This window comes from Cervus elaphus, chromosome 2 (genome assembly GCF_910594005.1).
Source record: "Cervus elaphus chromosome 2, mCerEla1.1, whole genome shotgun sequence".
In the NCBI taxonomy this organism is placed as follows: domain Eukaryota; kingdom Metazoa; phylum Chordata; class Mammalia; order Artiodactyla; family Cervidae; genus Cervus; species Cervus elaphus.
Window position 1 is genome coordinate 6,711,054 of NC_057816.1, and position 19,432 is coordinate 6,730,485.

A 19,432-nucleotide genomic window follows, 5' to 3' on the forward strand; every position below is an offset into this window, starting at 1 on the left:
TTCTGTCTCATTTATCCATATATCTGTTCTTTTTCTATGACCATAACTTTACAGTACTACAAGCAAGTCAGATTCTCTCATTTTGTGGTTCTTTTAAAAACTGTTTTTTAAAACAACCTATTCTAGTTCTCTTGCATTTCTATACACATTGTAGAATGGACTTGTCAATTTCAGCAACAAAAATAAAGCAGAAATTTTTACTGAAATTTTATTAAATCTATAGATCATTTTTTAAATTAGGCTGAGCCAGGTTGTAGCATGTGGGATCTTTAGTTGCAGCATGTGAACCCTCAGCTGTAGCATGTTGGGTCTAGCTCCATTTCCCTGCTGCAACTTCTCTATCTGTTCATTTATTTTTCCTTTAATTCATATCATATTTTGCTATAACACTTTGGTCATGTGTATAACAGCTGCTTTGAAGTCTTGATCTAAAAAATCCAACATGTGTACCCACTAAGACACTCAGAATCAGTTTCTATTGACGGTTGTTGTTTTTTTTTTTCTCCTGAGTATGAGTTACACTTTCCTGTTTATATGTCTAGTAATCACAGGTTGAAAACTAGACATTGTATATAAGGTGCTGTGGCAATTTTGAACTCTGCTGTGTCCTTCTAAGGATTTTTTTTTAACTGTAGCAGGCAGTTAACTTGCTTAGACTCAAACTACAAGTTGGTCTTTCCTGAGTATGCAGCAACTGATAAATCCCCTCAGTTCTTACAGCTCCTAGCTACTACTTTTTTAGACTGGCTTGGGGGCTCCCCTGCACCTGTGTAATCTGGCAGATAGCCAAAGATCTGGGATGCTTATACTCAGATTAAGGGCTCACACTTTCTGCGATTTTTGTTTTTATAATTTCCCTCTAATTTTCTAGCTGTTCTGCCAGTCTCAAGGTCTGTCTTCTGACACCCCAAGCCAGTAAGGCTCCAAGCCAGTTTAGGCTCCTGCCTAAACTATGTACAGATTAGGAATTAACTCAGTTTAAAAAAAAAAAAAAGGCATCAAACTTACAGATCTCAGCTAGTACAGGTTTATCTTTCAAGGACGAGTTTCTCTCTTGCTGCTCCCTGTTTGTTTGTTGTTTTTTCTGGGTCCCTTGGGGTCTCTCCTGCACATTTAGAGTTTAACAGTTTTAGCGGTTAATTTCATGCCAACTTGCCTGGGTTAGGGGATGTCCAGATAGATGGTGACACGTTATTTCTGGGTGTGTCTGAGGGTGTTTCTGGAAGAGAGGAGCATTTAAATTGGTGAGCCGAGCAAAGCAGGTGGCCCTCCCCAGTGTGGGTGGTTATCATTCAATCCACTGAGGGCCTTGAATAGAACAAAAAGGTGGGAGAAGGGCAAATTTGTTCTTTCTCTTTGCTCGAGCTGAAACACCCATCTTCTCCTGCTATCGGAAATCAGCAACGCTGGGTTTTGGGTTCTTAGACTCAATCTGGGACTTGTACCATCAGCCTTCTAATTCTCAGCCCTCTGGACTGAGACTGAATTACACCACCAGCTTCCCTGGATCTCCAACTGCAGGCTGCAGACGGTGGGTCTTCTCCACTCTCATGATCATGCGAGTCAACTCCCGTCATCTATCTCCTACCTACCTACCTACCTACCTATCTTCAATTGGGCCCGTTTCTCTGGAGAACCTTGACTAATACGACAGTCAACCAGGGACTGGGCAGAGTGCTTACTTGGATGCTGGGCCTCACTCACCCTTTCTGCTGCTCCCCTTGCTTCCAGCACTTCCCCTTCCATTTCCCCTGCTCTCCACTCCGGACCTCCCTCCTCTGTCCCCTCTGCCTTGTCGGGCTGCAGTTTTCCAGGCATTTCCACTGCAGCGACCGTGGGGACTGAAGCACACCAGTAGGCAAAAAACCCACAAGTCTGCAAGTCTCACTCCTTCCAATTACAACTTTCTTCTCCTCTAGCTTCTGCTTCTGGGTGCTTTTAGCAGTTTCTTTTATTTTGTCCAGATTTGCTAATTATCATCTGTGGGAGGGCTTGAGCAACCACTTCTGTCTGTCTCCTCTACTGGTAATTTCCTAATCCAACTGAGAATAATTTACAACTCAATATACTTTTTAGGTTTTTTAAAATAACATCTTACCTTTAAGAAACACAGCGCTATACAAGTTTTAAAATAATGAACAACAATCTCAATAGTAAAGATCTGATTGTTTTCAGAAATTTAAGTCAAGCAGTTCACATGTTTCAAGTAATAAAGTCAAAGGTAGAAAAGTCTTGGGACTGTTCTTCCTATTTTAATAAAGAGGAAACATAAAATAGAACATAGGAATGGGATGGAAGAAATGTGAATAAGTTCATCAGTTTTGCTCCCAATATTTTTCTGATGTACTAAATAGACATGTAAAAAAAACAAAAAACAAATAGGAGAGGAGAAACACAGGAGGTGGGAAGTAGAAGGTAAAGTGCTGTTTATAAACTAAGCACTTGATTTAATAAATCCCACAATGCTAAATCACAGTTAGTGTTATGCTGTAGGTTACTTTTGTGTGTGTGTGTGTGTTTACAAAGTACTACTGATAACACTGCAGAAAAAATACCTAATTTATTTTCAAAATAAATAGCAAAGTGAAAGAAACATCCCTATAAACCTCTAAGGAAGCTCACTGTTAAAAATCCAAGGAAAAATGTGTATGTGTGTGTGAATATATGTGTGTGTGTGTATGTACCCCACCCTTTCAGCAGATACTTCTTGCTCTCCTTTTTTAACCAAATGGATCTTACTGTTCATATTTTATAGCTTATATTGATTAAATGGACACCCTTCCTTGTGAGTAATTTTTCTGGAGGAAATCAGCAGACTGTCTCCTCCATGGTGTGCAGCCATGGTGTTTCTACTCAGGGCATTTTTTTCTTTTAATTCTCATTTCTGTTTTTAGACCTGAACTCCTAGGGGGTGCCCCTGGGTTTGCAGGATTTAGTGACCAGCCAACGATTGGTTAAAGGTCGTGCTCATACATCTGGGACCAGCTAGGCCCCTAAGCTCTGCACGTCGATCTGTGTAGGGTTAAGAAGACACAGCTTGGGTCTGCCCCCAATGTGACTTTCTGCCGGACCCTCCTGCATCGCCTCTGTACATTCAGCTGCCCAGCTGACCGGGGCTGTGCAGAGAGCTTGGGACCCCTCAAGTCTTATCTACACAGCTTCCAGGTGGTCAGGGGCGCGTGGAGAGCTTTTCAAGCCTTTCTGTGGCTGTGTCGTTTCCAGGACCTCGGCCAAGTCTCTGACTCGACCATGGTGTGTTGTCTGACCCGAGCAGGACAGCTATTTAGGCAACCAGAGCTGCCTGTCCACTTGCCACTGAGACCACAACTACCAATGACGAGGGCAGCGTGCTGTTTTTCTTGTCAGAGAAACAGAACCTCTTCTGCTCCAAATGAAACGACTTTCCCCCGGCAGCCAGAACTGGTACATTAACGGCATGGGGGTGGCAGGGAGTAGTTCCAGACCAAGAACATCAGAAACTCCCACTGTCCTTATCTGAAGTTCAGCGGCTTCTTACGGATAAATGCTTCTCGACTTGCTGCTGGCATGAACTCTACTTCCGCAGGCCTGAAGTGGCTGTTTTTGACAACTTGGTCCAGTTTATCATTGTTTATCAAGGAGAAATTTGCTTACTTCCTCACTCCCCTTACCAGAGTCCTGCCTCTTTCCTTAGCTATTTTTTAAAATCTTCTTTGATCTCCAATGTATGACACGGCCACATGACATGACACCACATTATAAGTCAAATCTGGGATCATAAAGGCAAGTGAGCATTACTCATGCCCAGCTGTCTTCCTACACTATTACAGCATGTACTTCTAGGTCCTGAGAGAGCAAAATATAACTTTTTCTTTTTCCTATTTTTTTTGGCTACACCATGCGGCATGCAGGATCTTAGCTCTGTAACCGTGGATCAAACCTGTGCCCCCTGCAGTGGAAGCCTGGTGTCTTAACCACTGGACCGCCAGGGCAGACCCAAAATATAACTTTTCAAAAGATGGCTCTACAACTCTTCCCTGGTGGCTCAGACAGTAAAGAATCTGCCTGCCAATGCAGGAGACCCAGGTTCAATCCCAGGGTCAGGGAGAACCCCTGGGCAAGGGAATGGCTACCTCCTCCAGTATTCTTTTTTCTTTTTTCCATTTATTTTTATTAGTTGGAGGCTAATTACTTTACAATATTGTAGTGGTTTTTGTCATACATTGACATGAATCAGCCATGGATTTACATGTATTCCCCATCCTGATCCCCCCTCCCACCTCCCTCTCTACCCGATTCCTCTGGGTCTTCCCAGTGCACCAGGCCCGAGCACTTGTCTCATGCATCCAGCCTGGGCTGGTGATCTGTTTCACCCTAGATAACATCCATGTTTCAATGCTGTTCTCTCGAAACATCCCACCCTCACCTTCTCCCACAGAGTCCAAAATTCTGTTCGGTACCTCTGTGTCTCTTTTTTTGTTTTGCATATAGGGTTATCGTTACCATCTTTCTAAATTCCATATATATTTGTTAGTATACTGTATTGGTCTTTATCTTTCTGGCTTACTTCATTCTGTATGATGGGCTCCAGTTTCATCCATCTCATTAGAACCGATTCAAATGAATTCTTTTTAATGGCTGAGTAATATTCCATGGTGTATATGTACCACAGCTTCCTTATCCATTCATCTGCTGATGGGCATCTAGGTTGCTTCCATGTCCTGGCTATTATAAACAGTGCTGCGATGAACATTGGGGTGCACGTGTCTCTTTCAGATCTGGTTTCCTCGGTGTGTCCAGTATTCTTGCTTGCGGAATTCCACAGACAGAGGAGCCTGGCGGGCTACGGTCCACGGGGTCGCAAAGAGTTGGACATGACTGAGTGACTAACATGACAAAAGTCTACCGGGGCTGAAAGTAAACCAAATGCCTGGGTTTCCTTCAGGTCTTACCTGGGTACCAGGAGCAGGTCTCACCTTCATTCTTCTACGGAAAAAGGTGCTCAGCGACTTCCTGGTCTCCTTCCCTTAAGACACGCATGCTCTTGTTGGCTGGCGTCTCGAGTCACCAGGCTCCTGAGAGCTGGTTAACCAATCCCCAGGGAAGGCAGACAGCCCTACGTTGATTTGTACCAATAACAAGCCTGGGATTTATTTTCCATCACTCTCATAAACCTTGTTCCCTCTCTCAGTGTGATACAGTATCTTTGAGAAAGAGAAACTGCAGTCTACTGCTGGAACCTACCCTGCTAAAATTGCAAACCCTCACATGGCTTGCTTTGGTAATTCAGCAAACAGGTACTATCGCCACTATCCGTTCATCTCTGTTCGTTTTCTTAGAGTCCGACTCGAGAAAAGGCTAAATACAGTCAGTTATCAGTCAGAGGCAAACGGAAGTCAAAGCTCAAGGATTTCTGATTCTTAGTTCTATGGCTCCATGCCTCCTAAAAGCATTCTTCAACACTGTTACTGTGTTGACACTTGTGAGTTCCTGAAAAAGCTTTTATTCCCCACACCCCGTCCTCAATGAACTGCAGATCACTTTTGAAATTTCTTAAAAGGCATTTCTTCTCCAAAGGCTTCAGCAGCACAAGACTTTCCAGACTGAGTATTATACATTAATCAGGACAAACACCGTGGCAAAGGGCATTTCTCGTTCATTGCTTCCCTTGGGTGGGTGGTAGCATGTGACCTGTTGACGCAAGGGAGTGGAGCCGTCGCTGGCCTGACCAGGTCCGGTCCAGCTGAGGACACGCTGACGGCATTGTGATGAAATGACCACACACCCTCCGCTCCTCAGCGGCTGCTCCGGGATGCTCTCCCAGCATAAGCCTGGCCAGCGTGAGAGGAAGGAATACGCCACCCAACGAAGGTGGAAACGCCGCAGATCATGTCACTTCCAGACAGCAAGAGGTTTTAAGTAATCCACACAATGTCCCCGAAAGCCAGCAGTCCATTACAAGTGGAGTTTAACTGATAAGGTGGGGTGGATTACACAGAGGTAATTCAATTGCAAGACTCTTGACAACGCCATAATCTAATACTCTGCTCGGGAGGGAAATCACTCCTCTTGTTTGGCTTTTTCATTAACAGAACCACCTGACTGCAGTCAAAAACGCTGCATCAGGAAGAACAGCCTCTCAAACGGCCTTTACTGGATAGAACGACTTGACTCACCTATAAATCACAGGATTTCTAGTCTAGTCAAACAGCCGGGTCAGTGTAGACTAAACTTTGGATTGTGAGTCACTCGGCTTTTCTCCGTGATGGAATTCCAGATACGAACACCATTTAGGGGAATTGGGGTTTTTTCCAGCGAAAGTGGCTAACGTGTCAGGGGAGAGGAGGTAAAAACGCTGGACATCATTCAGATCAACGCAGCGTCTCAGGGCTGTTCTCACAGGACACTGCTGCTGCTCGGGCATTAAGTCCTGGCCGACTCTTCGCGACCCCACGCACTGCGGCACCCCCGGCTTCGCTGTCCCTCATCATCTCCCAGAGTTTGCTCAAACTCATATCCACTGAGTCGGTGACGCCATCCAACCATCTCATCTTCTGTCTCCCCCTTCTCCTTTTGCCTTCAACCTTTCTCAGCAGCACAGTCTTTCCCAAGGAGTCAGTTCTTTGCATCAGGTGGCCAAAGTACTGGAGCTTCAGCTTCGGCATCAGTACTTCCAATGAATATTCAGCATTGATTTCCTTTAGGATTGACTGGCTTGATCTCCTTGCAGTCCAAGGGACTCTCAAGAGTCTTCTCCAACACCACAGTTCAAGAGCATCAACTCTTCGGCACTCAGCCTTCTTTATGGGCCAACTCTCACATCCATATGTGACTACTGGAAAAACCATAGCTTTGACTAGACAGACCTTTGTTGGCAAAGTGATGTCATTTCTTTTTAATATGCTGTCTAGGTTTGTCAAAGCTTTCCTTCCAAGGAGCAAGCGTCTTCTAGTTTCATGGCTGCAGTCATCATCTGCAGTGATTTTGGAGCCCAATAAAATAAAATCTGTCACTGCTTCCACTTTTTCCCCTTCTAACTTCCATGAAGTGATGGGACCAGATGCCACGATCTTAGTTTTCTGAATGCTGAGTTTAAAGCCAGCTTTTTAACTCTCCTTTCACCCTCAGCAAGAGGTTCTTTAGTTTCTTTTCACTTTCTGCCATTAGAGTGGTATCATCTGCCTATCTGAGACTGTTGATATTTCTCCTGGCAATCTTGATTCCAGCTTGTGATTCATCCAGCCTGGCATTTTGCATGATGTACTCTGCATATAAATTAAAAAAGTAGGGTGACAATATACAGCCTTGACATAATCTTTTCCCAATTTTGAACCAGTCCGTGTTCCATGTAAGGTTCTAACTATTGCTTCTTGACCTGAATACAGGTTTCTCAGGAGACAGGTAAGGTGGTCTGGTATTCCTATCTCTTTAAGCATTTTCCAGTTTGTTGTGATCCACACAGTCAAAGGCTTTAGCATAGTCAATGAAGCAGAAGTAGATGTTTTTCTGGAATTCCCTTGCTTTCTCTATGATCCAATGAATGTTGGCAATTTGATTTCTGGTTCCTCTGCCTTTTCTAAACTCAGCTTGTATATCTGCAAGTTCTCGGTTCACATACTGCTAAAGCCTAGTTTGAAGGATTGTGAGCATAACCCTACTAGCATGTGAAATGAGCGCAATCATACGGCAAGCAGTGTTAGATGGCAGCTGACTTGAACATTCCCTGCTCTTCCTCCTCAGGAGTTCCAGTCCTGTTTGGTTTAAACTAATAGCTCTTAATTATACAAAGCACCAGGTTTACATCTGACATAAACAGTTTACTTCCTCTTTTTTCATAAGATGCTGATTCACAAGAGATGAGCACATTCTACTTGGGTTCTAGAAAAACTCTCTCTATATGTATGTGTGTGTGAGTGTGTGTGTGTGTGTGTGTGTGTGGCGGGGGGCGGGGGGGTGGTGTTTCCCCGATGGCTCAGTGGTAGAGAATCCTCCTCCCAATGCAGAAGACATGGGTTTGATCCCTGGATCAGGAAGATGCCCCGGAGAAGGATATGGCAACCCACTCCAGTATTCTTGCCTGCAAATCCTCATGCACAGAGGAGCCTGGCATGCTACAGCCTATGGGGGGTCATAAAAGAGTTGGACACAACTTAGGAACATTACACACACACACACGTTCATATATGTATCTTATGCATATATATGTATTTTAAAGGCTGGGCCAAAGAATTGATGCTTTCAAATTATGGTGCTGGAAAGACTCTTGAGAGTTCCTTGGCCAGCAAGGAGATCAAACCAGTCAATCCTAAAGGAAACCAGTCCTGAATATTCACTGGAAGGACTGATACTGAAGCTCCAATACTTTGGCCACCTGATGCAAAGAGCCAACTCGTTGGAAAAGACCCTAAGGATGGGAAAGACTGAGGGCAGGAGAAGCGGGTGACAGAGGATGAGATGGTTGGATGGCATCACTGACTTAATGGACATGAATTTGAGCAAACTCCAGGTGATAGTGAACGACAGGGAAGCCTGGCGTGCTGCAGTCCATGGGGTTGCCAAGAGTCAGACATGACTTAGCAACTGAACAAAAACAACAATGTACTTTAAAGCTATTTGGTGTTAATAATATTAGTGATGAGAAAATACTTTCCATATACACTAAGATGTAACTTAAAGATATAAAAATAATATCACATTAAGTATATAAAAAGTTCAAGATAAATACCTTTCAAGACTTTATAAAGTGGAATAACATTGCTACATCACAGACAACAAATATATAATGCACATTCTTTGCAGCGCTGTTTGTCATAGCAAGAAAGGGGAAACAATATAAGCTGCTTTCCTCGCTTTCTAAAATAAAATCCATGAAGAACTTCCCCGAACATTCCTAACCAATACCCTCTCATACTTTAGGAAGATTTCTTATCTAGAGGTCAGTCAGAACTCTCCCTGTTTCTGGGTTCTGCAGTTGTAGCTCAGAAGCTTCAGCATCACTTCAGAGCTACCAAATCAGTGAAAGATGATTTCACTGCATCAGTGAAAGATGCAGAACTCCAGACCCACCAAATCAGAAGCTGAATCTTAAACCAGACACCCAGGAGATCCATACACACATTAACATTTGAGAAGCACTGGCCTGCAGCACATTTTCAATGAAGTTTTCAAAGACATATAAGAGCTTGATTTTGAGTCCATGTTGTGAGAGTCACCAATACAGGGGTGAAGATTGGTTTTGTCAAATTCAAGGAGGCTTCTTTTACCTATGGTTTGGCACTATTTGAGCAACCACTGTCAGTATTTGGGACTCAGCACATCAGACAAGCAAAAGGCAAATGGTTCCATGATGTTCCCAGGTTGTAAGCGCTAGCTGACAACAGGATTTATTTAAGAAATTAATTCCAAAAGTCAGAACTTCTAAATTTCTTTTTTAATTTCAGTGTGCCGGAGAATCAGGCTTCTCAAACTTTGGTGTGCCTGAGAATCACTGGGGGAACTTTCTTGAAAAAGAAGAGATTAGTTCAACGGTAGTGAGACCAAACAACAAGTGAGCCTGGCGGGCAAGACTGGCACCTGAGCAAATCTGAGAGCAAGTGCCTCCTTAAATACTGCAGCCAGAGCATCTCGCTGGACTTACCCTGGCCTCCATCCTGTAGAGTGTGAGTCTATGGACCAGCAGCGCCAGCATGGACTGGAGCCTCACTACAAGTATAGAATCTTGGCCCAACTCCAGAGCTACTGAGTCAGAATCTGCATGTCAACCAGATTCTCAGGTCACTCCTATGCACATTAAAGTTTGAGAAACAATAAAAATAAGGGATGTCCAAATAAAGTCTTGCAAAAATACTAAAACCCCAAGGTCTTTCTAACATATCATGTTGCATCTCTGATACAGGAAAGAATGAACAGTGGCCCTCCACCGATGTTCAAAGGACAGCCCTATACTGATCAGTATTTTTCTCGCTCTTTTAATCAATGACCTGGATAACGACATAAAAGAGATGCTTATTAACCTGCAGGTGGCACAGAGCAAGAAGCTGCTAGTACAAAAAGCAAGAATCAGGCCATCTTGATAGGCCAGATGACAGGCTGAACACTGAACTATAATAAGTATATTAAAAGTTTTACATTTCAGCTAAAATTTTTAATAACAAGGGTAGAAGAAGGGTGATGGCTTGCTTGGCAGCAAAACATATGAAAAATCCTGGGAGTAAGTCCAGGAGTATATCATGAATTTAACATAAGGCATTTCAAATCAGTGGGAGAAAATGAATCATTTAATAAAGGGTGTTGGAGTAACTGGGTACCTAACTGGAAAAACAAATAAATTTGAAACTCCACCTCACATCTTATATCAAAATAAACTCCAGAAGGAATCAAAGATTTAAACATTAAAAACAAATCCATTAAAGTACAAGAAGAAAGTATGCGGAAAATACTTTTAAGATAACCTCAAAGTGAGCGAGGTCTTTCTAAGTAGGAACAAAATCCAAAGGATATAAAATCCAGAGGCTGTTTTTAAGAAGTTGATGCATTTTATTACATTAAGGAAAAAAAGATCAGGACTTCTCTGGCAGGCTGGTGGTTAAGACTGAGCACTTCCAATGCAGGGGGCGCAGGTTTGATCCCTGGTGGAGTAACTGAGATTCTACACGCTGTGTGGCATGGCCAAAAAAGACAAAAACAACCAAACAGAACACCAAAGCAAACCCCCCAAAAATCTGCATGGTAAACACCACTGTAAATAAAGCCTGAAGAAAAATGACAACATGAGGGGAAGTTTGACAGCTCACAGCAAAGACGTAGGGCTATTTTCTTTAATGTACAAAAACTCCCCAAATCATCAAGAAAAAAGCCCAACATGCGAAAGAGAAAGCTCAGCCTGGAAAGGCTCAGGAGGCCGAGGGCTGGCCTCCAATTGCTCAAAGGCGTTCTTATAGGAGAGTGAAAAAAACTGAGTCATGGGTTGCTATAAACGGCTGACTTGGGATTGATGGTAGAAATTCCCATGAGTTTAAATGTCAGCTGAACATACAGAAGAACTTTCTAAGAATCAGGCCAAGGCTAACTGGCCAACTTTTAGGAAATTTTTGGAAGGGAGGACCCCGTAAGGTGGGAAACAAAGCAACATGATCTTTGAGGTTCCATCAAACTCCGAAATGATACAATCCTGTCCCAAAGATGACATCACCTCTGGAAAAGTTAACAGCACAAAATTAAATAACGTAAGGCGCTCACAACGCCAGAAAGACTGGGAAGCATGGTGCTCCTCGCTTTTCACTCTAAGTACAGTGCTCTCTCGGGGAGGGGAAATGGGGGGGACAGGATAAATGATTTGTGGACTCATGACTGCTGTCCTCAGCAGTACTTTGAGGGGTTTTTTTTTTGTGGTGAGGTGCTGGCCAATTCTGTTTCATCTCCTTCCCCTTCATTACTAAAAGCAAAACAGGGGTTTTGAAAGAGAGTGAATTCGGGCTGGAGAGGTAAGTATGAGGTCTCAGCAGTGTCGTTCTTTGTTGCATAAAACTCATGATGCATAACCCATGAGAAATCCATAGATGTCAATGTCACTTTCTCTACAGTCTGATTATGAGCTGAAAAGCAAAAACAAAAATTCAGCTTACAAATGGGCTATATTCCAGAAGCGAGTTTTGCAAGTCGGCTGGGTAGAATTTGAAACAGCACTAAAAATGTGGAGAGCTGGAGAAGGAAAGCCAGGAGGAACCAGGCTCCTCAGCCAGCCTCTCAGCCTGGACATGGTGAGTCCACAAAGCATCTGAGATATTGAGCATCAACACCTCTTCCGGGTGGCAGAAAATCCCACAGGAATACTTGTACTTGATAAGGTAAAATAAAATTGAAGAAGCATTTTATTTATTTTGAATTCTAATACTGTGGACAAAGACAAAGCAAATTTAGTTGAAGGAGGTTGAGAAGAGGAACAAAAATCTGTTACGGTTCTGAAGGGGGGGACTTCCCCGGTGGTCCAGTGGCTAAGCCTCCGTGCTCCCAAAGCAGGGGGCCTGGGTTCCATCCCTGGTCAGGGAACTAGATCCCACAAGCCCCAACTAAGAGTTCACATGCCACAACCAGAAAGATCCTGTGTGCCACAACAAAGACCCAGTGCCATCAAATAAACATTAAAAAAAGAAGAAAGACTCTGAAAGCAGCTCTTGACGGACCTCAAGAGCTCTAGAAGTTGGCCACAGTGAGTCTTTATTGTGGCACCTAATTTCACTTCAAAATCTGGTCCTTCCTTTTGCCTTAATAAGGACATGCCACTAAATGCTTTTTAGCCATGATGGGGGAAAGCTTTTACTTCAAAAGCATAATGAAAAGATTCCCACGGCTCCCCCAGCAGCAGCCCCAGGGGCCCTGGCCCACCTGGTTCCCTCTGCTGGTGTCTCGTGGTTTTATCTGTCCTTCTGTCTAAGGCAGGATACAACAGCCTCAAGCCCTGCTTCTTTCCACCTGTGACACGGAGCTTGAACGTTGTGTATCATGGCTTTTTGTTTATTTTGTTCAGAAATTAAAAGTCAACCAAAAAAAAATAAAGAAATACAATGAAAAGAGTGAGTGGGGACAAAAAAACAAGATGCTTTTGGGGTAACAGATAAATCAATAAGAAGCCCGAAGAGGAGGTAAGAAGGGTTAGCTGAAGCATAATTATCTAAAATGCAAGATGGAACAAAAGTGCGTCAAAATGGGGTAAGGAGAGAAGACCCCGGTTAGGGTGGGAACAGAGGAAGGTGGCCGCGTTATCCACAGGCCATCAGGGGGCGCCGTCAGCCAGGACAACCTGGCTGCTCCAGGTGGGACTGTCAGAGGATGCTCCCAACCTGGGGAAACTACACTAGGCTATAAACCCCTGGAAATGCTTTCACAGCCAGGCAATTGAGGGGAAAATAACGAAAACAAACAGAACCAGTTATCTGCCATCTGCTTCTGTATTTGCTTGTCCAGATCAGAAAGGGCAAGGGTAAAGCGTCACTTCGTGCCCAGAAGGAAGGAACGTCGGGAGGGAAAGCGGGAGTTATGTCTTCCAGGAGCCCCTGCTGCTCTGACCCCCGGCCCATCCTCCGGCGGCACCCAGCCCGCTGGGGCCCCTTGCAACCAGGCTGTGGGGCAGAAGCTTGAAGTGGAAAGGGATTTGGGGCGTGGGCGGGGCTCAGAGGCCTGGAGCAGTGACCTCAAGGATAAGTACTTTTCACGGATGTGTTAAAGGTAGCTTTGCGTATCTCTGAGAAATGGGAATAAACACGTGGTATATTTCACAGGTGGCTGAGAAAGTAGGAAGCTAAAGGTCTCACCCAGTATCACATTAAACCCAGACAAATACTACTGGTTTAACTGTTTTACTGGTCTGGTTTTTTTTTCCCCATTAGACTCTACAGATTCACAATTAAAAAAAAAAAAAAAAAAAGGCAGAAAGGATTGCTTTAAGGTACATTTCACAAAAAGACCTGCCGAATATCAGAGCCTGGACAACACACGCAAGCAAATCTGTTCCTTCAGAAGCAACTTTGTGTGGCCCTCCTCCCCCAAACCTGCTCGCAAGCAGAATCTTTCCAAGACGACCTGTATGATATTACATTACAAACCAGGAGCCTTGCGGAGTCTCACTGGCTGTTCCGATGACCTGGACGGAGGTAGGCAGCGTCCTCAACCCCAAGTGTCAGTCATCAGTGAGGCCTCTGGCAGCCACAGGAGAAGTCAAAGAGGAAACCAAGAGAAAAGAAAGCTGAGGGTTCGTGCAGAGAAGAGAGAAGAAAGGGAGCAGAAAAATAATGTCATCAGGTGATGTCCCGGGGACTGGCTCCTCTCCCCTCTTCCTACAGCGAAACAGGAATAATAATTCATCTGTGCAATTTAAAAAATTTTGGCTTAACATGTATATGACATGACTATTTGTAAGAGACATGGTTTTTTGTTTGTTTGTCTTTTGGACGTGCTGTGTGGCTTGTGGGATCTTAGTTCCCCTACCAGGGATCGAACTGGAGCCCTCAGCAGTGAAAGCGCAGAGTCCTGACCACTGGACCGCCAAGAAATCCCCTAGAAATACCGTTTTTCATCAGACACCGGTGTTTAGGAGCTGACTCAGAGCAGGTGATGGGCTTTCAGAATTCAGGGGGCAGCTTTACTTTGAGACAGAGGGTGGGGGGCACACATTGCCGGGTGCCTGCTAGGTGTTTTCATGTTATTTCATTTATTCCTCACCGAACTCCCAGGTGGCACTAGTGGGAAAGAACCCGCCTGCCAAAGCAGGAGACCTAAGAGACGCAGGTTCGATCCCTGCGTTGGGATGATTCCCTGACAGAGGGCATGGCAACCCACTCCAGTATTCCTGTCTAGAGAATTCCAAGGACAGAGGAGCCTAGCGGGCTATGGCCCATAGGGTCACAGAATTCGACATAACTGAAGTGACTGAGCATGAGCACCAACAAGATATGCATTGTTATCTCTGCTCCATAAATGACAGAACACATCTAGCGAAGATAAGTGACTTGCCCAAGGCCTCAAAACCAGTAAGTGGCAGGGCCAGATCCGTAATCGCAGGCGCTCTGAAATAACAGCTGCCTGCCTCTCCCTGAGAAGCCAAGAGCAGCTCCTCCAGCCGGCAGCATACCGACGGGACTCTCCGCTGCAAGAGACACCGCCTTGAAGGCCCACTCATTCATTCGAAACAGACCTCCTAACTGCCAGCAAATCTGGAGGATGGCTGCAAACTCCAGTATAACCACGAAGGACACAGGCTTCGGCACCCTAGTCTCGGAAAGCTGGCTGTAAAGCGGGGTGAGGGAGTGGGGTTATGAACGTACCCGAGAGACAACACGCAGTCAGAGAGCAACAATGACTACAAGACAGAGACAGAAGACTGGGGCGAGTGTCCTAATTCAGACTGAACCATTAGGAAAGGCTGAGAACTCAGACAAGAATCAGACATGCAAATAGCCGAGTGGCAGAACATTCCAGAAGACAATCACATGCAAATGCCCCGAGGAAGAAAAAGGCTCAGAGTGCAACAAAGGGCAGACCTGTCTGGCTGGAGCAGAACAAGGGAGGAGGTTAGATGGATACACAGAGAGGTTGTGTTGGTCCTGAGGCTACATAAACAGAGTCTGTGTTTTATTCTGATTGGAAAGGATCAGAGGTTTTTTAAACAGGGAAGTGCTGAGCTCTGCCCAGTGTTTGGGAGAGGCTCCTCTGGCTGCTCAAGAACTGGAGGGAGGCCACCCTGAAAGCAGGGAGGCCATGGCCGGCACCCAGAAGACAGATGATGGTCCAGACATGGCCTAGGGCAGGGGTGGGTGGAGCTGAAGAGACAGTGACAGATTTGCAGATATCTTCTGCAGCTGGATGGTACAGGACTTGCTGATGGATTGGAGGGGGGGAACATGGGAAAGGAGAGCAGCAGAGAGGCCTCCGAGGTTGTCGGCTTAAGTAGCAGGGTGGATGGTGGTACCATCCATTCATATTCCTTAGATGAATAAAGACTGTGAGAGTTCATTGTTGTTATTTTTTAATGGGAAAGGGATAAAATAAAGAGATCTGTTTTAGCAATTTTCAGTTTGAAATGTTGCTGTTCAGTTGCTCAGTTGTGCCCAACTCTTTGCGGCCCCGTGGACCGCAGCACACCAGGCTTCCCTGTCCTTCACCATCTTCCTGAGTCTGTTCAAACGCATGTCCATTGAGTTGGTGACGCCATCCAACCATCTCATCCTTTGTTGCCCCCTTCTCCTCCAGCCCTTAATCTTTCCCAGAGTCGAGGTCTTTTCCAATGAGTCCACTCTTCGCATCAGGTAGCCAAAGTATAGGAGCTTCACCATCGTTCCTTCCAATGAATATTCAGGGTTGATTTCCTTTAGGATGGACTGGTTTGATCTCCTTACTGTTCAAGGGACTCTCAAGAGTCTTCTCTACCACCACAGTTTGAAAGCATCAATTCTTTGGCACTCAGCCTTCTTTATGGTCCAACTTTCACTGGAGAAGGGAATGGCAAACCACTTCAGCATTCTTGCCTTGACAACCCCATGAACAGTATGAAAGAGCAAAAAGCTTGAGATATCTGTAAGATATTCAGATGGAGCTATGAGGGAGGCAGCGGGTACACAAATTTAGAGATGAAACAACCAAACTGAAGATGCAAATTTAAGAGACACATATAAACCTAATGTGTTTCTTCTAATTAGAAGAAAATATAGGATAGTTTCTTAGTGACCTGAGGATAGGAAAGGGCTTCTTAAGGTATCAGAAATACAGGATTTCTGCTGAATAAAGGATACTATGAACAAAGTTTACAGATGGGATGGATCAGGCCAGGAGATGACAGTTGCATGTTTAATAACTAACTCAGCATGGCTCAGACAGTAAAGAATCTGCCTGCAACGCGGGAGACCCGTTCGATCCCTGGGTCGAGAAGATCCCCTGGAGAAGGGACTGGCTACCCACTCCAGTATTCTTGCCTGTAGAATTCCATGGACAAAGGAGCCTGGCAGGTTATAGTCCCTGGGGTTGCAAAGAGTCAGACAGGACGGAGCAACTAACACTTTCACTTTCAGGATTAAAACCTAGAACCTATGAGGAACTTCACTGGAAAAATGGGAAAAGGATATGACCAGGTCATTCATAGGGGCTTCCCTGGTAGATCAGATGGTTAAGAATTCACTGCAATGCAGGAGACCCTGGTTTGATTCCTGGGTCGGGAAGATCCCCTGGAGAAGGGATAGGCTACCCACTTCAGTATTCTTGGGCTTCCCTAGTGGCTCAGACAGTAAAGAATCCGCCTGCAATGTGGGAGACCTGGGTTCGACCCCTGCGTTGGGAAGAGTATTCTTGCCTGGACACTGACAGAGGAGCCTGGCAGGCTACAGTCCCTGGGGTCGCAGGGAGTCAGACATGACTGAGCAACTAACACTTTCACTTAAAGGATTAAAACCTAGAACCTATGAGGAACTTCACCGGAAAAATGGGAAAATGATACGACCAAGTCATTCATAAAAGGGAAACACCTTTATGTATTCTTGTAGTACACACTGAGATCCCTGTCCTCACTTAGCAATAAGAGGAACAGGAATGAAGACAACAGGGGACTTCCCTGGTGGCCCAATGGCTAAGATGTGTGCTCCCAACGCAGGGGGCCTGGGTTCAATCCCTGTTCAGGGAACTAGATCATACATACTGCAACTAAGATCCCCGAGCAGCCAAATAAATAAATAATTTAAAAAGCCAAAATCAAACAAAATAACATGCTACATCCATCAACTGACAAAAGTCTGACAATCAGATCTTGAGTGTTGCACTGTGTGGTATGAATAGAAAGGGAACAGTCATGCTTAGCAGTTTAACTTCATGCTTCGTGAAGTTAAGTGTGAGTGAACTCAGGGGACTAACAGGCTTGTTGGTATTCAGCTGGAGAAACTCTTGTTCAAGTCCCTAAGAAGACACGTGTGATGCCTTTCATCAGAGCACTGCTCGTAGTGTAGGAAGCTGGAGAACAAGCTAAGCATCCATCTCTAGGAGGAAGCAGAGAAATAAAACGAGGTAGATGCTAGTGATAAAATACAGTAAAGGAGCCAAATGCAACACAAATGCAACAACATGGAGAGAACTTAAAATCATAGTTTTAAGTGAAAAGAGGGTCCAAATGAGAAATGGGATATAGTATCACTTAAGATAAATTTACAAAGAACGTCATACAAGGATATAAACATATCCAAGGGTAAATATGAAAGGCATCAGAGAAGAAATTAACAGGAATAGGGGACCGGAATAGGAGAAGAGATGATGGTAAATGACAACCATGACATTAATAACCCCAGAAGGATCCTACAATGTCAACACAATGTAGTATGATAAATTCAGCTCTGCATTTGAGATCTAAAAGAAAAAAGTAACAAGTTTCACAAGGCAAAAGGAGTGTTCCTTCTGTTCCAGCTGCCTTTCCCAATCTGCCTGACATTTTGCCGGTTGACTCATCTGACTTAACAGGGGAGGAAGGGAGCTGAGAGGGAGGGAGGTGGGCAGGGCACCAGGGCACAATGTAAATGGAGCCCCCGCGGTGTCCTGCACCCACCTTTATCACCACGGCCCTCGTCACACCACTGAAATTACATGCATCCACGACCATCTTCCCACCCCGAGAGTCAGAGCACATTCACCCTTGTAAAACCAGAACTCAGCACAGTGCCTGGAGCAAAGAATATGCTCAACGCGGACTAGCTGACCAGTTTGCTGCTTGGCAGATTGCATGAAAAATAAATAAAAATTAGAACTCAATTGAACTTTCTTGGCTGCGATAATGTAGCTAAATGAATGTTCAATGATTATCATTGGCGATGGCTACAGGTCCTTCCTGGCATCACTTATTCTAGCGTCAAAAGGAACGTCCATTTGGACGGCAGACACATGAACAAACCTATCACAGAATTCAAGTCAAAGAGATGCTAGAGCAACATCAGAAATGCAAATGATAAAAGTTCATTTTAAGTTGGGGGTGGTGGGAGATACAGCACAAGTCAGATCACTCCCACTCCTGGGGGGTCAGGTAGCATCAACCTCTGAAATTACTGTTTGACATGATATGAACAAAACATGAAAACTTTTCTTACCCATTTTAAATTATTTTTTAAATCAACTTGATTACGGTGTAATTTACATACATATATATTATATTATATTTACATACAATAAAATGCACCCATTTTATTTCTTTTTTTTGACTGCGCCACATGGCTTGGGGGATCTTAGTTCCCCAACCACGGATTGTACTCAGGTGAAGGCAGTGAAAGCTTCAAGCACTAACCACTGGATGGTGAAGGAATTCCCAAAATACTCCCATTTTAAATGAACAGTTTGAAGGGTAATATTAAAAGTTTTATTTACTATTTAGAAAATTTCAAACCGCACACAGGGTAGAACAGTCTCATGAATGCGATTTACCCAACACTCAGCTTCAACAGTTTTTAATGCACGACCAATCCTGTCTCATTTCTACTCCTGCCCACAGCCCTTAGTGGATTATTTTGAAGCAAATCCCAGACTTTATTTTTCTTCATATGTAAATACTTCAATTGTGATTGTTCAGTCACTAAGTCATGTCTGACTTTTTGTGACCCCATGGAATGCAACACACCAAGCTCCTCTGTCCTCTCCTATCTCCCCTAGTTTGCTCAAATTCATGTCCAATGACTCAGTGAAACTGTTTAACCATCTTGTCCTCTGCCGCACCCTTCTCCTTTTGCCTTCAGTACACATCTCTAAAGGATACTCATTTAAAACATATCCATAATACCATTTCCACACTTAAAACAATTAACAATAACTTCTTTTTTTTTTTAATTAGTTGGAGGCTAATTACTTCACAACATTTCAGTGGGTTTTGTCATACATTGATATGAATCAGCCATAGATTTACACGTATTCCCCATCCCGATCCCCCCTCCCACCTCCCTCT

General features: G+C 44.3%; 1 protein-coding gene across 2 annotated transcripts in view; it reads right to left on the minus strand.

Annotated features, from left to right (window-relative positions):
- The window catches only part of PACS1 (phosphofurin acidic cluster sorting protein 1), a 146,151-nt gene that overhangs the window by 74,510 nt on the left and 52,209 nt on the right, over window positions 1–19,432 (minus strand). The gene's annotated exons all lie outside the window — the stretch shown is intronic.